Source organism: Castor canadensis, chromosome 11 (genome assembly GCF_047511655.1).
Source record: "Castor canadensis chromosome 11, mCasCan1.hap1v2, whole genome shotgun sequence".
Classification (NCBI taxonomy): domain Eukaryota; kingdom Metazoa; phylum Chordata; class Mammalia; order Rodentia; family Castoridae; genus Castor; species Castor canadensis.
This window is the reverse complement of record NC_133396.1, coordinates 69,768,930-69,793,532: the sequence shown is the minus strand read 5'-3', so window position 1 is coordinate 69,793,532 and position 24,603 is coordinate 69,768,930. Positions and strand designations below refer to the sequence as shown.

The 24,603-nt window shown below is 34.4% G+C and overlaps 1 pseudogene; it reads right to left on the bottom strand.

The window, feature by feature from the left end:
* Positions 1-23,491: 23,491 nt before the first annotated feature.
* LOC109674277 (small ubiquitin-related modifier 1 pseudogene) lies at positions 23,492-23,772 on the bottom strand (annotated as a pseudogene).
* Between the last annotated feature and the right edge of the window lie 831 nt (positions 23,773-24,603).

Sequence of the window (24,603 nt, the reverse complement as noted above, 5' to 3'; positions counted from 1 at the left end):
AGAGAGAGAGAGAGAAATGTCACAAGGGGATTCTTTTTCAGTCTTTCTTTTGTTAGATAATCAGATGACACCTCACTGTTTGAAATAAAAAAGGTGAAGCTGAGTTTATTGCTTTTTATACTAAGGGAAACTATACTGTTCAGGTACATTCTCTCCAGCAGGACTGCTTGCTATTGGGATACAAGGTTTATAAGGAACAGATTCAGGGATTGGTAATTTTAGAGGCTTAGGAGCTTAACAGCTGCAGAAACACATTTGTTTGGGTGAAAATGCTATTCAGACATCTGTTTATTGGAATGAGTCTCTTCTTGAGTTTTGATTTTCAGAGGGAGGAGCTGACATTTTTGGTCAGCATGCAAAGGCTAGATTGATTGAAGCAAAATGAAAGCATAGCCTAAAAGAAGATTGGGGGTTGACAGCTTGTCCAAGCATTCCAGAACCTACAATTGGTTCTAATTGCCTCATGTTTCTCTATCTGTAGAAGAATCTCCTTCTCCAAACTTGTGGAAACTTAAAAAATTTTTTACCCTCTCAAGTGCTGGGGATCAAACCCAGGGCCTAGCATACTTGAGGCAGTGCTTTTCCACTCAGCTACATTCCTAGCTTGAAACTTTTTTAGTTCTGATCTTTAAGTATATGTTATTATGCAGGTAACACTTCAGCCACAACTGAACGTAGACTTTCACACAGAAACTCTCCTACTCCTTTAGGAGGAGTGCTGTAGCACAACAGCTAACGTAAGTTTTATAGGCACACTGTCTGGTCCAAAACAAAAACTGCTACTTCCACTTCCGGGTTGTCTTGATTTCTGTGCTTCATTCAGGATGCTTACAAATAGCATCTATCCTCATAATTATGAGGCCTAAATAAATCAACACATGGAAATGCTAAATAAATGTTAGCAATTCTAAGTCTCAATTCAATGTGGTACCTAATTAAGTCTTCTCAGAGTCTTTCCCCAACTGTTGGAATAATCACTTCATTTGAGTTAACAAAACCTATTGCTTATGCCTCTATTTCTTTTTAAACTGTTTAGGGTATAGTTAGTTTCTCTGCTCCTATATTTATCTTTCAAAATATCACAATAATACTATCCCTGTTAATTCCCATCACCTTCACTAATACATACACAGCATTTATTACTTGTAATATTTAAACAAATAAATTAGTTCATTTAATTCCTACAGTTTAGGAATAGGAATTATTGTATTCTTCTTCTCATTTCCGAAATAAGATTACAAGGTGAAAATCAAGATGGAGAACAGAGGGAAGTTGCTGACTGTGTGAGCTCTGTAAATCTGGAATCTTGCTGAGACGCTGGAGCCACACTTGGCAGAAAAAAAGAAACCTACCAAGAATAAGCAAAACATGGACACTTGAACCCCCAGCTCTTACAGGGCTTCTCCATGCCACCTTACACTGAGAAAGCAGGAGGGTTTACACATGGCCAGATGCCACCTGCTCCAAACCTGCTTGGGAGACATGGACCAACAGGTAAGCAGATAAGCATAAGCGGCATCTGGTAGTCCCACAGCCACCACTGGGAAAGGCCAGTATAGCCTGTGGACAGACTGATCCCCGCCCCTTAAAAAGGAAAAAAAAAGTACCTCAACAATAAACTAGAAATTGAAAAGGACACACAGCAGAGAGGGCAGGGTACTTTGAGAGTACTGGGGAAAGGGGGAGGGGCAGCTCCCCAAGTGAACTTTCAGCAAGCAGCCAGCAGGAGAACCCACTGCCCAACTTCTTTATAGGAGAAGGTGGTGGGGAAGCTTTTCCCAGGAACTTTTAGCAATCAGCCTGCAGGAGCACCAGGCTGCCAAGCTTGGAGTAACACCAAAACTACTAAGACTGAAATACCATTTTTCCTGAACCTGGGATTTTTTTTTCTTTCTTCCTCTTTCTCTTTAAGTGTTTTGTCTTGCTCACTTTGTGTTAGTCCACCATCTCTCCCTGTAGATTTCTTTGGTTCTGCATTTTTTTCTTTTTCTTTTTTCTTTTCCTTTTTTCCTCTTTCTAAGTACTTACCTTGTTCACTGTTTGTTAGTCCATCATTTCCCCCATTGATTTACTTATTCTTTTTCTTTTTCCTCTCTTTCTTTTCTCTCTTCCCTTCCTGATTTTAGTAGTTTTAATAATGTAAGCCAGCCAATACTAAATTATACATAGAACAGCATTAGAAATAGCACCAACTGGAACAACTGGAAGATGAAAACAGGATGGAAACTATTCTCCTAATTCAGTACAAGATACAGAGGGAAATGAAAAAAACAGATACCCAGTCCCAGACCCCAATAAAACAAAGACAGACTATTCCCAAGGAATCCAATGAAGCCCACAAGAACTTCTTGAAAGAAGAAATCCTGCAGGAAATCATTGAGAATTTCATGGACATGATACTAGACAAAGTCAACCAAAATGTACAGGAAACACTCAAGAAATTCCATGACAACAAAAACAGAGAATATGAGAAGACACAAAACAAGTAAGTGAACTCATAGGAGCCCTAAATAAATACCAAAGTGAAACAGAGAACACCATAAATACAGAAATAAATGAATTAAGGACAAAAATTGATAATATTAAAGGGGAAGTGGACCCATGATATGGAAAACCTCAGTAAAAAAAAAAGAAACAGAAATACAAAACACAATGGAAGGCTACTCCGCAGAATTGTACAAGCAGAAGACAGAATTTCAGAATCTGAAGATGAAATGGAAATTAAAGGAAAAAGTGGAGAATTTTTAGTCAAACAACTCACCAACTCTATCAAAAGACCAAACCTGAGAATCATGGGCATTGAAGAAGGAGAATAAGTGCAAGAAAAAGGAATTTGTAATATATTCAACAAAATAATAACAGAAAATTTCCCAAATCTAGAGAACACTGTGCCCATTCAGGTACAGGAAGTCTCTAGGAGACCAAACAGACTTGACTAACATAGAACTACCCCACGACATATTATCATTAAAACAAGCAGAGAGAATAAAGAGAGAATATTGAAGGCTGTAAGAGACAAAAAACAAATAACATATAAAGGTAAACCCACCAAAATCACAGCAGATTTCTCAATGGAAACCTTAAAAGCAAGAAGAGCATGGAGTGAGGTTTTCCAGACACTAAATGAAAATAACTTCAACCCTAGGATACTCTACCTAGCAAAACTATTATTCAAAATAGATGGAGCAATTAAAGTCTTTCATGACAAGCAGAAACTTAAACAATATATGACCACCAAGCCACCACTACAAAAGATTCTTCAAGGAATCCTGCATGCATAAAATGAAAGCATACAAAACTATGAAAGGAAAGGCAGTACCAAACCACAGGAGAAGAAAAGGCAAGAAAGTAGAGAGCAACATTGATTTAGCTGCACACAATAAAGCCCTTTAACAACAAAGACAACTAAATGACAGAAATTATTACATACCTATCAATACTAACACTGAATGTTAACAGACTTAATTTCCCCATCAAAAGACACCAATTTGCAAAGTGGATTATAAAAGAAGATCCAACAATCTGTTGCTTACAGGAGACCCATCACATCGACAGAAACAAGCACTGGCTTAGGGTGAAAGGCTAGAAGATTTACCAAGCTAATGGTCCCTGAAAACAGGCAGGATTAGCAATACTTATCTCAGACAAAGTAGACTTCAAACCTACATTGGTCAAACAAGATAAAGGAGGATACTCCACAGTAATAAAAGGTGAAATACACCAAAAGGAAATAATAATTATCAGCCTATATGCACCCAATATCAATGCATCAAATTTTATCAAACATACTCTGAAGGACCTAAAAACATACATAAATTCTAACACAGTGATAGTGAGAGATTTTAGTACCCCCCTGTCACCAATAGATAGGTCATCCAAACAAAAAAATCAATAAAGAAATCCTAGACCTAAATCACACCATAGGTCAATTGGACCTAGCTGATGTCTACAGAATATTTTATCCAACCACTGCACAATATACATTCTTCTCAGTAGCCCACAGATCCTTCTCTAATACTGATCATATCTTACGGCACAAAGGAAGCCACAGCAAATATAAGAAAATAGAAATAATCCCATGCATTCTATCTGACCACAATGCATGAAAATTAGAACTCAACAACAACAACAAAAAAAACCCAGTAAAAAACATTGAAACAGTTGGAAGCTGAACAACACACTGCTCAATGATCAATGAATGGGTCATTGATGAAATAAGAGAGGAAATTAAAAGGTTCCTGGAAATTAATGAAAATGGAAACAAGATCTACCAGAACTTATGGGACACAGCAAAGGCAGTCCTGAGAAGAAAGTTTATAGCCATGACAGCGTATATTAAAAGGTCAGAAAGATCTCAAATAAATGAACTAATGCTACATCTCAAACTCCTAGAAAAATAGGACAAACAAATCCCAAAACAAGCAGAAGGGAGAAATAATAAAAATAAGGGCTGAAATCAGTGAAATAGAAACAAAAAAAAACATACAAAGAATCAATGAAACGAAAAGTTGGTTCTTTGAAAAAATAAATAAAATTGATAGACCCCTGTTAAAGTTGACTAAAATGAGGAGAGAAAGAACCCGAATCAGTAAAATCAGAAATGCAAAGGAGGAGAAAACAACAAACATCACAGAAATACTGGAAATCATCAGAGACTACTTTGAGAGCCTATATTCTAATAAATTTGAAGATCTTGAAGAAATGGACAGATTTCTTCTATGACCATCCTAACCTAAATTGAACCAAGAGGACATTAACTACCTGAATAGATCTATAACACAAAATGAAATTGAAGCAGAAATAGTCTCTGAAAAAAGAAAAGTCCAGGACCTGATGGATTCTCTGAATTCTATCAGACCTTTAAATAAGAACTAATACCAACCCTCCTTAAACTGCCCCACCAAATAGAAACAGAAGGAAAACTGCCTTACTCATTTTATGAAACTAGTATTACACTCATTCCAAAACCAGACAAAGAGATTCCAAAAAGGAGAACTATTGGCCAATAACCTTAATGAACATCGATGCAAAAGTCCTCAATAGAATAATGGCAAGCAGAATCCAATCAGAAAGTTCATTCACCACGACCAAGTTGGCTTCATCCCAAGGATGCAGGGGTCGTTCATCATATGAAAATCTATAAATGCAATACACCATATTAACAGAAGTAACAACAAAAACCACTTGATCATTTCAATAGATGCATAAAAAGCTTTTGACAAGATCCAACACCACATCATGACAAAAGCTCTGATAAATCTAGGAATAGAAGGAAAGTACCTCAACATTGTAAAGGCTATATATGACAAACCTACAGCCAACATCATACTTAATGGTGAAAGACTGAAACCATTTTCCTTAAAATCAGGAATGAGACAAGGGTGCCCACTATCCCCATTCCTATTCAACATAGTACTATTCCCATTCCTATTCAACATAGTACTGGAATTCCCAGCCAGAGCTATCAGGCAAGAAGAAGACATGAAAGGAATACAAATAGATAAAAAACTGTCAAAATATCCCTATTTGCAGATGATATGATCCTATACCTTAAAGACCCAAAAAAACTCTACCTCAAAACTCCTAAACACCATAAAGAGCTACAGCAAGGTTGCAGGATACAAAATCAACTTACAAAAAACTTTAGCTTTTCTATACACCAGTAACGAACAAACTGAGAAAGAATGTATGGAAACAATTCCATTTATAATAACCTCAAAAAATCAAGTATCTAGGAGTAAACTTAACAAAGGATGTGAATGACCTCTACAAGAACTACAAGACCCTGAAGAAAGAGATGGAGGAAAACTACAGAAGGTGAAAAGATCTCCCATGATCATGGATTGGTAGAATCAACATAGTAAAAATGGCTATACTACCAAAAGCTTTCTACATGTTTAATGCAATTCCCATCAAAATCCCAATGACATTCATCACAGAGATTGAAATATCTACCTTAACATTCAACTGGAAACACAAGAGACCAAAAATAGCCAAGGTAATGCTCAGCAAAAAGAGCAATGCTGGCAATATAACAATACCCAACTTCAAACTGTATTACCTACCAATAGCAATAAAAACAGCATGGTACTGGCACAAAAACAGACATGAAGACCAGTGGAACAGAATAGAGAACCCAGATATGAAGCCATACAACTATGCCCAACTTATCTTTGACAAAGGCGCTAAAAATATACAATGGAGAAAAGATAGCCTCTTCAACAAATGTTGGGAAAGTGGTTATCAATCTGCAAGAAACTGAAACTAGGTCCATGTCTATCACCCTGCACTAGTATCAACTCAAAATGGATCAAAGATCTTAATATCAGACCTGAAACTCTGAAGTTGATACAAGAAAGAGTAGGAAACACCATGGAAGTAATAGATATAGACAAGGACTTCATAGAACCCCAGTATCTCAGCAACTAAGAGAAAGTATGGACAAATGGAAGTTCATAAAACTAAAAAGCTTTTGCACAACAAAAGAAATGGTCTCTGAACTGAAGAGACCACCCACAGAGTGGGAGAAAATACTTCCCAGCTATACATCAGACAAAGGACTGATAACCAGAATATACATGGAACTCAAAAAACTAAACTATTCCAAAATCTAATAAAGAAATGGGCAATTGAACTAAACAGAACCTTCTCAAAGGAAGAAATTCAAATAGCCAAAAAACACATGAAAAATGCTCACCATCTCTAGCCACAAATGAAATGCAAATCAAAATCACACTAAGATTCCACCTCACCCCTGTTAGAACAGCCATCATCCAAAACACCACCAACAAGAGGTGTTGGCAAGGATGTGGGGGAAAAGGAACCCTTGTACACTGCTGGTGGTAATGCCAGCAAGTGCAACCACTCTGGAAAATTTGGAGGCTTCTTAAAAATCTAAACATAAATCTGCCATATGATCCAGCAATACGACTCTTGGGGATATACCCAAAGGAATGCGAAACACGTTACTCCAGACGCACCTGCACACCCATGTTTACTGCAGCACTATTCACAATAGCCAAGATTTGGAAACAGCCAGATGCCCTAGTTCTGACAAATGGATTAAGAAAATGTGGTATTTATACACAATGTAATTTTACTCAGCCACGAAAAATGAAATCTGACCATTTGCAAGTAGATGGATGGAACTGGAGAACATCATTCTGAGTGAGGTTAGCCGGCTCAGAAGACTAAAAATCGTATGTTCTCCCTCATATGCGGACTTTAGATCTAGAGCAAGCTCACCAATGTAGTTGGACTTGAGTTAATGATAAGGGGTGAGCACTCATGGGAAGTATGGGGATAGGTAAGAAACCCAAAACATGAAAGTATTTGATGCCCCTACTATAGAGGAACTAACACAGGAACCTTAAAGTGACAAAACTCAATATGAGAATGGGATCAGGAACTAGGGAAAAGGTCAGTAAGAGATGAATTAACTTGGGATGCAACACATTGGTACATGGAATTAAAACTGGGAATCTCTCGTATAGCTATCCTTATTTCAACCAGCAAAAATGCTTTGTCTCTCATTATTGCCTTTGTTTTCTCTCCAACAAAATTAGAGATAAGGACAGAACAGATTCTGCCTGGAAACACAGGGGGTGGGATGTGAGAAAGAGGGAGCAGGATGTAGGGGGGAGCAATGACCCAAACAACGTATGCACATGTGAATAAAAGAATATAGATAAAATAATAAGCAAATTGATAGGGAAACAGAAAGAAATCGATTAGTCATGAAATATGTTTCTCTTTCATTAACTTAGTGAATAGCTTCAGCAAATCCATCAGTCTGATGTGGCACAACAAGAGTTGGAGTACTTGGAACTGTTCTATCTTCATCATCAAAAATATGCTGATGCTGAAGCAAAGACAGAAAACAGAGTCAACAGGCACAACAGCAAGCACATGAGCTATTCACACAGTTTACACGATGGGAAGATACTTACCCATGCCACCTATTCTTGGAGTCAACTGAAGCTCACGTCCTACAGATTGCCTCCTAGTCATCCAAATCCTCTGTATTTAAAAAAAGTAATTGTATTTGTTTGAGAAATTAGGCAAAAAAACACACACAGAACAGCAATAAATACAACTTATCAATCTGGCAATAAAACAGCTTATGTTAGCAGTTTTGTAGTCATTGAGATATTGTCTCAAAAACTGATAAATTCTTCTATTAAAAAAAATCAGTGACTTTTTTGTGATGTTACTGGGGATTGAACTTAGGGCCATGCACTTGGTAAGCAAGTGCTCTATCACTTTAGTCAGTCCCCAATTTTTTTGCTTTTAGTTTGTTTTTCAGATAGGTCTCCTAACTAACTGCCTGGGCTTGCCTCAGATCACAATCCTTCTACCTCAACTCCCCAAGTAGCTGGGACCGCAGGCCTGTGCCACCATTCCTGGTTTGTATTTGAGACAGAGTCTTGCTAACTTTTGCCTAAGCTGGCCTCAAACCATGATCCTCCTGTTTCTATCTCCTGAGTAACTGGGCTGCAAGAATATATCGGCATGCCTGACACACAAGTTTGAAGTTATACTAATGAATAAAAATATTTTATTAACCAAGCCAGGTGCCAGTGGCTCAAGCCTGCAATTCTAGTTACTTGGGAGGCTGAGATTGGGAAGATCACCACTGACCCCATTTCAAATAATCACCTGGTATGGTGGAGCATGCCTGCCACCCAAGCTCTGTGGAAAGCTGAGATCAGGAAGATTATGGTTCCAGGTCAGTCCAATCAAAAACACTTCTGCGATTCCCATCTCAATGGAAAAAAGCCTGGTGGTGAGTAGCTGTTATTCCAGTGCTGACAGGAAATGAGACCCTATCTCCAAAATAACCAGAGCAAAATGGGTTATAGGGCATGGCTCCCGTGGTAAAGCACTTGTCTAGAACCCACAAAGCCCTGAATTCAAGCCTTAGTGCTTGTCCCCCACGCCAAATTTATATGTAAAGTTAACCAACACACAAAATATTACCCAATATTTAAACAAAAGCCAACTTATGTTATTATTTTATTTGTATAATAAATGAATTTCATTCCTAATCTCCTTAACTGAAAATGTTACTTTGGGATTTTAAGGCTTAAGTGGTTTTTGTAGTTCAAGTAGCAATACTGCTTTCTTAGCAATTGTTTCCCAGTTACGATAACTCTAATTTTAAACTGATAGGTTGAATATATCACAGCATCCATACATGATCCTTTAGACTTTGTATTTGAAATAATGAAGTGATTTTCACTATTGTACTTAAACATTCTTGAACATAGTATGTTCCAGGGTAGAACTCACAGTGGATTAACAGAAACTTTATACTTTTCCTATTGTGTTCTGCAAGAGCCTATGGTTAACACATATGCAAATGTACTACTCTATAAACATACAGCCTTTCATCAATTTTAAAAGTAGAAATGTGTGATTACAAGCAAGTTGGAAAAAACTACAACAGAAATTCCTTAGATAAAAAAAAAACATTTAAAAACAATGGTACTGAGCTGCCAAAATACATTTTACTTTAAAATTCAAGGAAATCTTCTTTTGTAACCTGAAGAAAGAGTAACCACAATTTTATCCACTATGACTGCAATCATTTCAGTTTCTCTATGTTTCAATTTATATACAACTTCTAGTAAGCCTTATCTTTCTAATTTTCAATCAATTTATAAAAGTAAACTACTGCTATAATTTAAGGAAAGGACATCAGATTAGTTTTAGTTTTAAAAAAATCTTGTAAAAGTAACCCAAAACATTGAAAAAATTCATTTCTTTCCTGAAAAAAAGAATAATCTCTAATAGAAAGGTAGAAAAAGCCAAGATTTTAAAAGTTCATTTCTCAGAACAGCCAGTTTTTTTTCTCCCTGAACTGGCGGTACCAACACTTGAGGTGGAGTGTGAATGATCAAGCGTGGGGGAAGTGGATGTGGTGGACATCTTGGTGACTGGGGTGCTTGAGGGGTCTTTCAGATGCTGATGATGGCTGGTGTTTTCTAGCAGTCTCCTGGGAAAAAAGATGAGTCTGCTGCACCTGTATTTCCTTCACCTATAGGAAAAGAAGGTTATTTTGAACTAAAATTTTACCACAAAATAACAAAGACAATCCCCAAATACACTAATCTTGCTAGGAGGAATGGTCATTTCACTTCTATATCCAGAAGTAAATTAGTGAGATGGGGTGCTAACAAATGTAAGTTATGGACCCACAGATAACAACCCTTACCAGTTCTGTGGCTTTGGTCAAGTCCCTCAAACCTCTTTCAGTCTGTTTTTGGTTGGTGAATGGAGCAAATTTAATACACAAGTAAAAGTAAGGTTATCCTGAAGACTGTTAATAATGGTCAAAAAGCACTTAGCTTAGCTATCATGGCAACACATGAAATAAAGTGGAAAATTACTTAAAGGTCAGCCCTCAGAGTATCAGTGTAACAAGTAAGATTTGTGGGTGGGGGGAGAAAGCCTTACTTAGTGGCCATTTCATCATCATTATCTTTTTCATTTTAACATTTATACTCTACTATATTGTTAAAGTTACTTATAAGAGATTTTTAGGGTGCATGATTTTGATATATTTCTCCAAAAAATAATTGACATTTTGAGATGCCTGTAGTTTGTGTGGTTAGTATATTAGTGGATAAAGACATGTAATGATATGTGATAATTTTATAGATAGTATAGTCATTTTAGTATGGTTATAATTTGTAGTATTATAGCAAACACTGACAATACTTTTAAAACTAGATATTTTAGGTAAGTGTCCAGAAACTGTGAAATTAGGGGCTCAAATGTATGGATATTTTGGTATACATACGTATACACAATGTAAATGTATATATAAGTATATACTTTTACACGTATTTCCAATATGCTTGAAATTTTCACATGTAATTAGAGTCATATGCATTTTTAACATATTAATTTTTTTCTTTAGTTATATAAGGCTTGCTGAAGAAATGCAATCCTAATGAAACTGTTACCTAGTTATACAACTTCATTAGGAATATATCTACAAGGAAAATACAGTTATCACAACATAGGGATAAATGATATTTTTTCATTGAAGTCATCTTTGGGGTAGAAAATATCTTAACTGTTGTGATGCGTATGACAGTCCTCCAAGAATGTCAAGGAGTCCTGTTTTAGTAAAGTGAGTGATATTTAGAGCTTCTGGGGTTAAAGAAGATAGAAGACAAGCTGAGAAGGTCACAACTCTATCAGCAGAGTTTATTTGAAAACATTAAAATGAAGTCAATGTAAACTTCTATAGCATTTCCCTATTAATTTTGCTAATAGAAGCCTATAATATTTAAAAATAAATATGCCATTATATGAGGAACTGAATTTCCAACCTCAGATTATCCTGCAATGTGATTTGGCCCCCAATATATAACTTCAGTCTTCATGAGAGATGACATGGGAATAAAAAGCATATGATAGCCAGAAACCATTAGAAACAATGTTTTTCACAGAAATCAAATGTCTCCAGGGATCAGTTCGCCAAATTAAAATTAGAAATCTCACCAAATACATGGCAATGGAAAATGTTAGATTTTAGGCAAATAAGAAAAGGTATATGATATCAAAGAAATATTCCTTCTTTGTGTTATTTTTTAAATAGCAATTTTATTAGTATATGCTAGCTTTATAGGAGGTTTCCTTGTGACACTTCCATACACACTCACACACACACACACACACTATCCACATCCTCTTCATTATTCTCCCTCTTCTCCCACTCCCCTTCTTAAGATGACTCTGACAAGTTTCAGTGTTCCATATTCATACATGTATATAAAGTTCCTCAACCACATTCACCCTCTTTTACCTTTTTTCTTTTGCCCTTCCTCTTCTGCTATGGCCTTCTCCTTAATATGTCCAGTTTTATATTCCTGTTTTCCATTGTTGTAGTGTCTGTGATTGTTCAGGAGGAATTTGCCTTAGTATTTTATCTGTAAATATACTTCAAATACTCTCCTTACTCTTTCTCATCTTTTTCCCCCTACCCTGTATTATTCATCAGTTGTCACTGCATTTTGTTGTGTCTTGTTCCTATACAGATGTGATTTGTTATTTCTACCCTCCTTCTATTGGTTTCCATTTATTGTCATTGCCCATTGGCAGGGAAAATATTTTAATATTCCTATTCAATTTCTTATATACTTCACCTCAAAGAAATAACACTTGTGCAACATGGTTGCAAAATTTATATTTCACTAGGGGAAGATATATAGAACTAATGGCTGAAAACTTGTTATTGTTTTAAATAGAAATATTTTTCCAAGATAGTTGATAAGAGAAAGGGCAAGAGAGTTTGTGTGTATGTGTGTGTGTATAACAGAAAAAGAAAAGGAAGGAAGGAAAGAAGTAAGCAAGGAATGAAAGAAAGAAGGAAGGAAGGAGGGAGGGAAGAATAGGAGAGAGGGAAAAAGGCAGGAGGAAACAGAAGCAAGAAAGAGAGAGAGAAAGAAATGTGGCATACCCTTGAAATTAATCAATTGTTTGATTATCTTTGAAACTCCAGTGTTAGAGGAATAAAACAGATAGTTGTACATGACTACATAAGAATGAGAATATTAATTATAACTGACTAAATGTGCTTTGACATTTTCAACCAAATATTAATTTAGTGCTCTGTCTATTCCATTATTTACAAGATGCAACTCTGATTCCTGAATGACAATGGCTATCTGTATATTCTGGATTATATAGAATACTGGTGTTGGAATGTACTCAACGATGTTTCATGTTTCAGAATATGAATTAAAACATCCCTCAAAAATAACCTTACAATAGAACCTTAGTTAACAAGTGTATTTTTGTGTGTATACATATTTAATTCTTCCTTATAACGTTCTCAAGAACACAATTTTATTTCCTTATCATTAAAAATAATTTTAAATAATATTTTTTGAACATATTTATTATTGCTTGTGTTTCAAAAAGAAAACAATTTGTCTTTAGATTAAAAAGTTGTTAGACTATTTTTAACTAGCAGTAACTTGATTTGTCAAAGAAAAACAGCTATTATCACTACACATTCTCAATAGCTTTTTATTTTGTCCCATATTTTTCCCTTGCTAGCTCCCAAATTTAACTACATCATCATTATTTGTGATTTGCATGTTTTATCGTGTTTTGCAAATAAGATCCAGGAATTTTCCACCTTGAGGGTCATAATAATATTTTGAATTATTTATCTTTAGTTTGATGCTAAGCAATATAAAAGTAAGAAGCCAATTATGAATAAATAATCTATGGAATATAAGTCCCATTTGAATCATACCTTGGCATATTGTTTGCATTTTATATTTCACTTGAATGTGTGATTAATTTACCAAAACTAAGACTTCATTGCATCATTTACACAATTAGTCCAATGTTAAAGTTGTATATGATTTCCAATCTACACTGGATTTTTCTTTAACTTTTAGCTAGTTCATTTTACCTTTAACTTTATGATATCAAATAGTTTGCTTTAACAGTCTCATCCTAGTAAATCACCTCCAATCCATTTTTTATCCACAAACTGTCTAAGAGAAGCTGATTGCTACTTATACACACCTCATCCTTCATTTCTCCAAGTTATGAAGAGGCACCAGTGGAAAAGCTTAAAATTACAAGATTTTTTATCAATATTATTCCTCTAATCTTTTTTCATGCTTTTTATAGATGGGTAATTTCAAGGGTCAGAAAATAAGAAGATGGAATTTTATAGACTACAGAAGATGTGATCATCTATAAATAAAGCATACCAAAAATGCAGGTGAAAAATTCTAGAAATAAAATATTTTAAAACTCAATTCAATTTTTTTTGTATATTACAAACAACAGGTCAGAACAGAACATGAGAAAATGTGACAGTGAAAAATATTACAGGAAGATTTCAATAAGTGTACTAAAATTTCATGTTCCAAATCAAAGAAATAATTTAAAAATGTTTTCAAAAATTTTGATCTAGCAGACAGAATTGCAAAAGACATATTTTACTGTAGAAAATAAAAGACATCAGTGTTTACCTCTCTAAAGCAATTTGTAGTTTTAAGATAGTACTGAGCTGGAAGTGTGACTCCAGTGGAAGAGCACTTGTCCAGCAAAGGGTCATATGTTTAAATCCCAATACTTCTACCCTAAACCAACAAATATAATTATTTCTTAAGAGTCATGATATAAATCATATGGACATTTTTGTATTTAATATGGTCTTTCTTTCTTTTGGTTTTCTTTTGAATTTACAAAATTTCTTTTTCATAATGGTTGAAGTTTACATAATTTTTACACTAATTAAAGGAGTAATACATCAGGAAGAAATAACAATGATGAACTTATATGCACCCAATGTTGGCACACCCACCTTCATTAAACATACACTAAAGGACTTAAAATCACAGATATACCCCAACACAGTGGTAGTGGGACATGTTAATACTCATCCATCACCAACAGTTTGGTCATCCAGACAAAAAATCAACAAAGAAATTCTAAAACTGAATGACACCATGGATCAAATGGACCCAACAGAAGTCTACAGAGTACTCCATTCTCCACAAGCACAATATACATTCTTCTCAGCAGCCCATGGAACTTTCTCCAAAATAGAGCATATCTTAGGGCACAAAGTGAGTCTCAACAAATATATGAAAATTGAAATAACCCCCAGCGTACTGTCTGACCCCAATGCAGTAAAACTAGAAGTCAAAAAAAAAGAAGCAAGATAAAATCCTCAAATAATTGGAGCTGAACAACATGTTTCTCGATCATAGAGGAAATGGTCATAGAGGAAAAAAGGGAAGAAACTGAAAGTTTCTGGAATTTAATGAAAATGAAAATACAACCTATCAGAACCTATGGGACACAGCAAAGGCAGCCTAAGAGGAAAGATTATAGCTAGAAGTGTGTATATTATAAACACAGAAAGATCTCAAATAAACAAGCTAATGTTGCATCTCAAACTCATAGAAAAACAAGAACAAGCCAAACCCAAAACAAGCAGAAAGCGAGAAATTATAAAAATAAGTGCTGAAATCAATGAAATAGAAGACCACACCCCAAAAAAACCCATACAAAGAATCAATGAAACAAAAAGCTGGTTCTTTGAAAAAATGAACAAGATTGATGAATTCCAGGCCAATCTAATTAAAATGAGAAAAAAGACCCAAACTAATAAAATCAGAAATTAAAAAAGGGGAGATAACACAGAGAGAATCCAGTAAATCATCAGGAGCTACTTTGAGAACCTATATTCAAATAAATTTAAAAATCTAGAAGAAATGGACAGATTTCTAGATACATATGAACATAATTACCTAAACAGATCAGTAATACACAATGAAATTGAAGCAGCAATAAAGAGTCCTTCCAAAAAGAAAAGCCCAGAAACTAATGGATTCTCAGCTGAATTCTACCAGACCTTTAAAAAAGAACTAATATCAATAGTACTTAAACTTTCCCACAAAATAGAAAGGGAAAAACACTGCCTAACTCATTTTATGAAGCCAGTATTATATTCATTCCAAAAGTGTACAAGCACACATCCAAAAGAGAGAAATATAGGCCAATCTCTTCAATGAACATAGATGCAAAAATCCTTAATAAAATTATGGCAAACCAAATTCAACACCATATCAGAAAGATCATACAACATGACTAAGTCAGCTTCATTCCAGGGATGCAGGCATGATACAACACATGCAAATCATTAAATGTAATACAGCACATTAACAGAGGCAAAGACAAAAACCACTTGATCATCTCAGTAGATGCAGAAAAAGCCTTCAATAAAATTCAACATCCTTTCATGATAAAAGCTCTGCTGAAACTAGGAACACAAGGAATTTACCTCAATTTAGTAAAGGCTGTATATGACACACCTATAACCAACATCATACTTAATGGAGGAAAACTGAAGCCATTTCCCCTGAAGTCAGGAATGTGACAAGGGTGCATACTCTCCCCACTCCTAATCAACATAGTCTTAGAATTCATAGACAAAGCAATAAAACAGAAAGAAAAATTAAAGGAATACAAATAGGAAAGGAAGAAGTAAAACTCTATTTGCAGACAACATGATCTAATACCTAAAAGACCTCAAAAACTCCACCAAAAATCTCCTAGACACCATAAACAGCTTCAGCAAAGTAGCAATACAAAATCTACTTACAAAAATCAGTAGTCTTTCTATACAATAACAATTTTTCTACTTAAAATAAGATTAAACTTATGACTTCAAGTATCATGTTATTGTATTTTTTTATTTCTTGACATAAATTTTTACCTGAAAGCATGATTAGCATCTTTTGTTTTTTACTTTCCTTATTATTTTTGTGTGCTTGTAATTTTCTGCTTAGGAAGTTTATCCATTATTCTTGGTAGATAATCACTGTAGGTTTATCAACCACATTTAATAGGTTCATAATAGAGAACAAAGAACAAGATCCACCTAAATATAGCTAAGTGATCTTTGATAAAAGCACAAAAGAAATTCAATGGAGGGCCCTTAAAAAATGTTGCTGAACAGCTGACATCCAGACACAGAGCCTACTCCTCCCCCAAAACTAACTACAATGGGTCACAGATCAGCATCTAAAATGTAAAACTGTAAAATTCCACAATGCAGATATCTAAGATGATCTTGGATTTGCTGAATTTTTAGATGTGATAATGAAAGGATGATTCCCCCTAAACGGAAATATTGATGAGTCTATAAAGACAAGCCACTACCTAGATGGAGACATATAAAGACTTGCAGACAAAATGCATAAAAAGCTTTACACTAATAACAATAAAACAGCCTGTTAAAAATCAAAGTACATGAGCTTTTTACAATGAAGACACATGTATGAAAAATAAATATGAAAAGATGATCAAAATCATAGTCTAGTAAGGAATTACAAATGAAAACAATAGTAAATTACTACAACCTCTTATAATTCCAAAAAATAAACATATAAACAAATAAACAAAAAAAACCACAAACCATTGACCATAACAAATGCTGGAGAGTAATGTATAAAAAGGAACAAGAAGAAACAGCTACTATAGATAGTATTTGCAATTACTTGCAAATCTAAATATGCTCCTAAAATATGATCAGACAATCACACTGCTAGGTGTAATACAGTAAGTTAAAATTAACGTCCATAGATATCCTACACAGAGATATTTATGTCAGCTTTTTTCATGGTTTCAAATACTTGCAGGTCAAAAATGCCATTTATTATGTGAGTGGGTAAAAGAAGCTGTAGAAATCTATACAATGATATATTACTTGGGGATAATAAGAAATGACAGTAAAAGAAGCAAGTGTAAAGTGTTCATTATTGTGTGATGACAACCATGGGGATGCTCTGGAAAAGGCAAAACTGGAGAAAGTAGAAAAATTAGTCAGGACCAGGGTTCTGGAAGGATTCAGAGGGGATGAGTAAGATGTATCCCCTTTCTGCAGGGAAGTTGTAGAACAGTGAAATAATCCCTTAAGATAATATAATGGTAAAAACATTATATATTTGTCGAACTCTATACAATTACAAAATGCATAGTGTACCCTAATGCAAGCTATGGAGTTGAGTTAGTAATAATGTATCAATAAGCGATTAATTCAATTTTCAGTGCAATTACAACATATGTAGCACACTAATCAATGATATTAATTATAGTGAAAACTGAAGTGGGGAACGTGTGGATATTTTAAACTGTGTATTTTGTCAATTTTTTGAAAACTCATACCATTCTAAGAAATAGTTCATTAATTTTTTAAAAGTTCCTGTAGGAGGAGAAGTTGAAGACAATGCCCTACTGTCATTCATGCCTATTTTATTATTATGTTGTTCTGATATTTAGGGTACATTTTGTCTGTTTTTTCTGTCAGACTTAATAATGCTATATACTTTAATCTCCCATCTGCATTGTTGATTTTATGTTTTCTATCAGTGTTTAAGTTTTGTTTTCATATTATATTGTATGCATATATTTCTATAACTTCATACAATAATCTCCTAGATTTTTAATAAACAAAAATGAAAAAGCTTTAATAAAGTGATTAACTTTTTCCAAGTCATTTAGAAACTTCACTCAAAAAACATTCACTTTAATGTGCACGTATTTGCTCAATTTCACATCATGCTTACATAGTGGAGTTTCTTCAGTATTACAGCAGCATCTGATCATGACATTTGGAATGCTCAGGCTAATAGAATCAGATCACAACATATCCTGGACCTGGAGTCATCCTAATCAATACAGTCAGTTTTTAAACTATTTCCAGGAGTCACGGTATTATTTCTTAGTCCATTATACATTTCATTCTTCATAATTTAAATCCAAGGATATGTAACTGTACAATTTCTGTAAAACAGATCACCACAAATGCGGTAGATTAAAACAACATCTACTTATTTTATAGTTTCTGTAATGAGTCTTGGCACAGTTTAGAGGATGCTTTGCCTAAGGTTTTATAAGGCTACAATCAAGATATCTTGTTAGTTTGTGGTTTTATCAGTCTTGCAAGGGGACAGAGCTTCTGCTTAGCTCTCCCAGGTTGTTTGGCAGGATTCATCTTCTTGTTAAAGGAATTAGGTCCCAATTTTTTCTTTTGCTGGATATTGACGAAGGGCCACACTGATGTCCTAAGAGGTGACAGCATATTTTGCATTGATATTTATTACCTGTTTTTTTCTCCAAGGCCCATCAGGAGAATGTCTTTCTCTGTCCTGTGAAGACAGAGTCTTCTATTGGAAAACACACTAAAGGAAGTAATAGTGCCATATTTCCCCTTGAGGGCAAACTGATCTGGCTCTTGTAATTCATGTCCACCACATGGGGTTTGAAAGTATACAGATGCTCCTCAAGTTAGGATGGGTTACATCCCAATGGACCCATCTTAAATTGAAAATGTCACAAGTGGAAATACATTTTAATACATAACTTACCAAATATCGTGTCTTATCAGCATGGTTCTCTGTTGGGTACTAGCTGGTACCTGTGATCACATTACTGACTGAGAGCAGCACCTGTCACCATAGCATTGCAGTAGAATATCCTACTGGACTCCCCTAGCCCGGGAAGAGATCAAAATTCAGACTTCCAAGTGTGATTTCTATTGCGTGTTTATAACTTTCACACTATTCAAAGTCGAAAAATTTTACTTGAGCCAGGATAATTTAGAGACTCTGTATTTTATGCTTCATACCTTTTTACTAATCAGATTGCACCAGAACCCATTGTTCAAAGCAAAGCCTAATAAGCACTTATTTTCAAAACTTTATACTACATGTTTTAATAAATATTATTTTAGTATTGCAAATAACTTTTTAAAGTATTCATATTTTGATGAAGCATTCTTCAGGACATTTTTGAGAGAACTGATTATTATTGATTATAATGGTGATACTGATTTTACACTAAATGTCTAAATCAAACATGGTAAAATGTATCTTTTAATTATCACAAAAATTACCATTATAGTCTTTATTATGGCTCAATTTTGCTTTGATACATAATTCAATATAACACATAATAATTAAAGGGAAGAAGTAACATAAAACACTGAAACAAAAAAGAACTGAATCCATTTGTTTCTAGATATGATTTTACTGTTCTTTTGATGTTGTTTATTTTTCATTGTTATTTTTCTTTTCTTTTTATCACTGTTTATTTTTGAGATAGTAGCACATATTGGCTTTGAATTTGCATCTGTTGTCCTCAGTCACCCATGTAGCTGGGATTATAGGTGTGTACCACTGACAACTAAACCAGGATTATTTGTTTCTATTTTGATCAGATGACATATAGTTGCCAAAAAACTTACTGATTAATATTTTCTTTTACTAATGTGTACATATTATATATATATACACATATGAATGCAAATATTATTGCTTTTTTTATTATAGTGTCTTCCACTTTCAATGCATAGTTAACTCTTACTATCTTGATATCTGGACTTTATTTGGGTTTACAGTCACCTATTCCATTTTTCCTTCATCTTAATTTAGTCATGTTCCTCTTAGAAAACACATCCTTGCACTGGGTTTTTAGAGTCCAATGGGTCTGTGTGACCTGGTGCTGGCCTAGCCCCTGCCTGTATTGTAGGACATGAGCCCACAGGGTGCTTCACTGCCACCTCATCCCCATGTTCTCTCCCCATTCATGTCACCATCTTGCTTTATTTCCTGTGTTGCATATTTGTTCAATACAGTAAAAGAATATTTGTTTCTAGATAGCCTATTACTTGTAACTTACTGACTCCCAACTCAGCATAATTTTTACACAAGATAGAGAAAATCTCAATATGACTTAAATTTGTCATTTTGAAGAATCTCTGGATTTCTACTTCTAACTTTAGGGTTCTATAACTTTAGAGACTTAATTCCACTTTCATTGTTTTTCTTATTATTTTTCTAGTTAAACCTTACTATATTCTCTCAATTTTCTTAAAATATCATTTTCATCATTCTACTATTTTCATCATAGTTATATGCTGGAAGTCATTAAATAGAAATCTAAGTAGGTCAACCACTACATGCTTGCATTCAGCACAGTCCTATTAATTATTTTAAATGTTCCCGTGCTTCTTCTCATTATCATTTATTTTCTGAAAATATACAGGTTAAATATTCACATTTCAAAATATGCTTATGTTTTGACAACCCACATACATGTCATATCCAACATATTCCACAATAAAATTAAAACATTTTCTAATTAAAAGCTCATGCTTTAAGAGGCTTCCAAATTTTTTCCACAGTGGTTGCACTACCTTGCATTTCCCCCAGCAGTTTACAAGCATTCCTTTTCCCCCACATCCTTGCCAACACCTGTTGGTGGTGTTTTTGATGCTAGCTATTCTAATAAGGGGGAAGTGGAATCTTAGTGTGGTTTTGACTTGTATTTCCTTTATGGCTAGAGATGGTGAGCATTTTTTTGTGTTTTTTTTGTGGCCATTTGAATTTCTTCTTTTGAAAAATTTCTGTTTAGTTCAGTTGCAAGGAATCTCTCTGTATAGCTATCCTTATCTCAACCAGCAAAAATGCTTTGTTTTTCTTATTATTTATTATGTCCTCTCTTCAACAAAATTGGAGAAAAGGGCAGAACAGCTTCTGCCTGGAAGTGGGGGAAGGAGACAGGAAGGAGACAGGCAGGAGGCAGGGGGGAGAAATGGCCCAAACAATGTATGCACATATGAATAGATGAATATATAAAAAAATAAGAAATAAACTCATACTGACATTTAGTTCCTTTGTTGGAAATTCATTTAGGGAAATAGGGAGAGGAGAGGCTACACTCTATTCATGAGGTGTGACCCAGGTAAGACCCTGGACTACACCAGGTCTTACGAGCACACATGTCAAAAAGTTTTGCTTTTTGAGCAGGCACAATAACTCCTTCTCCCCTAAGTGCTCATATCTCAATGTCAGAAACCTATAAATTTTTCATATTATCTGGCAAAACTAAATTGTGTCTAAGTAAAAGTAAAATTGCTAATCAGCTGTTTTTAAAATAGTCCTATTATTCTGGATTATGAAGTGAGCCAACTGTAATCACAAGGGTCCTAAAAAGGAAATAGAGGAAGTTATGACTTCAGAAAACTAATGAAATGGCAGAGAGAGAACTTCACCAGTTACTAACTGGAAAGATGAAGGAATGAGGCCACCAGTCAAGCAATAAGGATGACTTTTAGAAACTGAAAAAAAGCAAGAAAATGAATCATTCCCTGGACTTTCCAAAATGGAGCCTTGATGATAGCTAGACTGTAGACATTGAGATACTGTTCTGACTTCTGACCTGTAGAATTAAAGTAATAAATGGATCTGTCATTTATACTGTTTGAAGCCAATAAATTTGTGACAGTGGAGAGATGAAATTAACACACTCTCTTCTTACAATGGCTCTGACTCTTAGCTCTATTTCTTCTACTTTAATATCATAATATGCATTTCCTAAAATCTTTTTGTTCAATTTTCATCAATTATAAAATGGGCATTATAATATCTTCCTTTCACAAGTACTGTATTAGATGAGAATGTCTGTGGAGTCCATCTGTCAAATGATACAGTTCGCTCTCTTTAAAAATAAACTCTAGTTTTATTAGTTTTTTAAATTGTAATTAGTGAGCATTAATGGTCTTTAATCTGCTGTGAATTTATAGATTCTCCCTGGAACTCTGATCTTACTAGGTTTTAGTAACTTCCAGAATCTTCAGTAAGTGCTTGTTATGGACACATTGTTCATCTTGTGTTAGTCATGTATGTCATTTCTTCCTTGAAAACTTCATGGGCCTACCTTCACATCTAACTTGTTGTGGTTGCCAAGTTTTCTGATTCTTCATTTGTGCCCAAAGCTCTGTTTTCCAACTTATTGCAATCCTGATTTAATTTAATTCATTCTCTTTTCTAACTCACTTCCTACCTAATGTCCTTTGTTCCACTTTACTAGTTCCAGGCCTTTCACTTGCCTCTTTGATGTGAGGCTACTTGTATTTATAGATGCTTTATGCTTTCTGTGTGCACGGTGGAAAAATGAATGAAAATAACACAGTTAATAATTTTCTAAAAACTGATGGCACTAAAGTTCAATGATGATGCCATTCAAAAACATGTTGTCAGGTCTGGAAATTGGATCAAAGCTCAAAATAAACTTTATGGCAAGGATAAAATTACCTTAGGAATCAAATTTTAACAGCACATTTAGAGGAAAAGGACAACTTGTAGTGAGATCACTTCTTTCTTTTTTGTGGTTTTTACAAATATTGTTTATTTTAATGTAACTGGTAAAGACAATGTCATTTAAAACCCATGTCCCAGGCCAAGAAATACAAATAAAATCAAAAGGGTCAGTGTTCTGTTGCATATGCTTTTGTGTGAATAACTTTATTAACTGCTAATCAAAACTAGAAGTTTGCTGGGTTCTTTTGAAAAGATTTTTTTTAAGCATAAAAAGCTTCTCTTCAGTGAAGCCATCTTTGGAGTTAGTCAGTACTCTTACCATGTCCACCATCTTGACTCTAAACTTGATATTCCTCTTCTTTTTGTCCAGACCATCAGAATTTGAAAGGAGGCTCAAGTTAAGGAAAGGTCACTTTCCAACAGTCCAATTCTGTGATAAACTTCCATATCCCACTGAATGTTAGTCCAGAAGTGAAGCGATCACAAGTTAGAACTTCAGGGACAATTGGGTCATTTTAAGCAATCACATTTGTTGATCTTATTTATCACCACAAACCTGAAATGCACAGTCCTGACAAAAGTGGTCTCTCTGTGTAATTTGTTTCAAAAGGAGGCACCAATATAAATGGGGCTGAGGTTTGATCACCAAAAATCAGCACAATGAAAACAAATGATAGTGAATATTGAGGACTTGAATTCAAATTACCAGATGTTTTAAAGAGATGGAGTGCCAGTATTCATTTCCATTTGGAATACTACTTTGCAAAAGAAGTATTTTTAAGAATATAAAAGAAAAAAATCAAAAGACTATCTAAACTATTGAATGACACCCTCCCCATTTATTCCTGATAAACTTCTATCACATCTTCTTACTACATTCCCAGATCTTTCAGAGTATGATTATCAGAAATTCTCTGACCTTTAAAGTGAAACCTGACTGAATTCATTGGAACTCCTGTCTTTGAAATTATGATCCTTAGAGTTTCTTGAAATGAATTGTCATTTTCACTTTGAAGGGAAGGCCCTTGCCATCTTGTCTAATGACTTTAGGTTTAATGTGTTCTCCTTCCTTCTTATCCCCCAAATCCGCAGCTGAAGGTTTTACCTCCTGGTCAGACATGGTAACAGTAGCTTCACCAGGGGGTCCTTACAAAGAAGCACCAGTCAGTGAGATTACTTTCTGAGTTATAGGTTAGCCTGTATGGGGTTCTTGGAAAGGCATATATTGTGTATGTATAAAAGAAGTGATTTTCTTTTCTGCTAGGGTAATATGTTACACATACATAGTCTTCTTACATCTTCTGAGGGAAAATAATATTAGGAAAAATATTTACTCAGGCATTTTGCAACAAGGTTTTTAAATGACTCAGTGCTTTACTTAAAATTGTCATATATAAATTGAAATAAACTTTCCATGTTCTTCAACAAGGAATATCTAATTGAAAACAAATGGGACACTAATAATCTGTTGTTTTATTTATATATATTCCATTACTCTTCAAACTTTTGTGAAGATTCATCAATGTGATGTCTGCACTCATTTTTCCCGTTTACTCGATTTAGCAATATATGAATTTAAGCACATACTCACCTATTCACTAAATAAGAGATTTGCTCTCAGTGTTTTATTTTTAGTTTCACTGTCTTAAGATATTTTTTAAAAGTATGTCTCAAACATAAGGGTGAAACATTAACAAAATTAATAAATGACAATTAAAATCAGTACTTTCCATTTATTGAAAAATATAATTTTTAAAATGTTAACATACATTTCAAATTCTAAAATAAAAATTTCAGTCTCTCAGTGCAAATCATATCTAGTTTGTAGTATAGTCAACTTAGCAATTTAAACAGATAAAACTGGTTTATTTATTCCTAACAGTAATTTAAACACTGATATAATTAGTTTATTTATTCCTATTTTATTTTGTTTATAATGGAGAGAACTCTC